Source organism: Epinephelus moara, chromosome 15, assembly GCF_006386435.1.
Source record: "Epinephelus moara isolate mb chromosome 15, YSFRI_EMoa_1.0, whole genome shotgun sequence".
Classification (NCBI taxonomy): domain Eukaryota; kingdom Metazoa; phylum Chordata; class Actinopteri; order Perciformes; family Serranidae; genus Epinephelus; species Epinephelus moara.
The window spans coordinates 3,478,387-3,480,805 of NC_065520.1; positions in this window are offsets into that span (position 1 = coordinate 3,478,387).

Genomic DNA, 2,419 nt, shown 5'->3' on the forward strand with positions numbered 1-2,419 from the left:
CAAATTTCGCGGGCCGGCGGCCGGTCGCGGACAACAGTCTGTGATTGGGTGAATGTCCGTTCAATTTGACCAATGCCTTTTCATGCAGCATAAGGGGGGGTGAGGTACACTCCATTTTGTATGCTGGTGCACTGCCAGGGTGGGCAAACGGGTTTACCTTTGGAAAATGTGTGGGGGTTGAAAATGTGGAGGGGATGAAATCATCTTGCTGTAAAAGTGGGGGTGNGGTGCACTGCCAGGGTGGGCAAACGGGTTTACCTTTGGAAAATGTGTGGGGGTTGAAAATGTGGGGGGGATGAAATCATCTTGCTGTAAAAGTGGGGGTGTCAAAACACCCCCATCCCCCACAGGTGCGACGCCCCTGATACTATGTCCTGTGACTGTTGTCGTAATTTATATAAGTTTGTGTTTCCGTGCATGTTTTGTTTGTGTGTTCTGTTTTGTGTATGCAAATAGGTGTGTGCCACAGCGGATTGGCGGATTGATTAGCTCCTCGTTCCTGATTGGCTGCAGCCGAGGGCGATCGGCTTTTAAATTACCAAAATGGCGGTTGCGGGCGAGCTAGCAGGCAGACCTCACCTTCCTCCTCTCCCAACCGGCCACACAGTGTAGTGTTGTAATGTAGTGTTGCAGTACTGTAGTATTATCGTGAACCACCATTTGGTATATATTGTTAAATAGTAGGGGTGGACTGCCAGTTTTGTTACTAACCCTTTTTCTCCTGTTTATTTAGTTAGGGAGGTAAGTTTTTGTCATTTGTTTCTTATTATTTGGTTAGGGTTTTTTTGTTTTGTTTGTTATTTTGGCCTTAGTCCACCCTGACGTTATTATTTCTCTAAATTCTGTTATTCGATTTATTGTAATAAATCCACATTATTTGATCGTTCCACACGTTTGTATCATTGTGGCTACTTGGGACTTGGAGAAGATGGGGCCTTTCATGTTGTGTCTCAGACACCCCTAGACTGGGCATAACAGTGCGCCAGAATCTTAAAGCCAAATCTAATATTTTAATGCTAAAGTACAATGATGGCAAAATGCTTGAAAACGGTGAAAAAATTAAATATCTTGGTGTCTGGATTGACTCAGAACTCACTTTCAAAACTCATATTGAACATATTGTCAAGAAAGTTAATTTTGGTGTTGGTGTTTTGTATTACAACAAACATTGTTTTACGGTTAGTGTTAAATTAAACCTCATCACTCAGCTGATATTGCCAATAATTGATTATGCTGACAACCTCATGAATAAATCAATGTAATACAACAGACAAACCAAATGCTGCCAAAACTGTCTGTCATTTACAACAGACTTTGCAGATTTATACTAGGCTGCTCTTTTTTCACACACCATTGTACAATGTTCGACACTCTAGGATGGCTACCCCTAGACATGAGACACCAATTTCACTGGTTTCAATTTATTTTTAAATGTATTCATTTTGATTATCCTTATTGTTTGAAACAATTTCTCATCCCCTGTACATCAAACTCTTCATTAAGAAGTTCTGATCATTTACTTTTTCAAGATCCTTTTGTAACTAAGGAAGTTGGCAAAAAAGCTTTCATGTTCCGAGCACCATCCGAGTGGAATAACTTACCAGTAACTATTCGTTCCGTGTCATCATTTTCCTTATGTAAAAAATTCTGTTCTCTCATCTCAAACCTAATTGTTTTTGTTTTCATTAAAACTCTCGCTGTTTTGTTTTGTTTTGTTTTGCCTTGTTTTGCTGCTATTGTGTATTTTTGATTTTATTTATTTGGTAGATGAAGGTTGTAATATTTTTTTTGTTGTCTCTGTTGTTGTTGTTGCTTGTTTGTTTTGTTTGGTATCAGATTGTTTGTCAATGTTTGTTATGTAACCGTTATACACATGTTGTGTGTGATTTACTGTCTTTATTTGTTGAATGTTTGTTAGGACCCCCTCGAAAACGAGATGATGCATCTCAAGGGGTTTATCCAACCCTACCAATCCTACAATAAATTTCTTCAATAAAAGTCATATATTGGAAAAAATCATAGTGTAGTATGTCAAACAAATTGCTAAAAAGGTCATATGATAGTATGTCAAAAAAGTAGAGTATGTTGAGAAAAGTCACAGTATAGTATGTTGAAGAAGGTCATAGTGTATACACTATGACCTTCTTCAACATACTATACTGTAGTATAATATGTTGAAAACTGCTAAAAAGGTCAGAGTATAGTAAGTCGACAAAACTGCTAAAAGAAGGGTTAGTACTGCTAGTACTGTTAGTACTGGGTTAGTAACTGCTAGTGCGCATGCGCCCGCGCGTGCAGCCTGTTGCAGTCGCTCCTGCTTGTTTTCTCGGTTTTCTTACTTTTTTGCTTTATTAAGTTTGGTATTTGTGTTGGCTTTTTGTGATTGTCATTTTGAAACTGCGCCCTCTCAAAACATGCT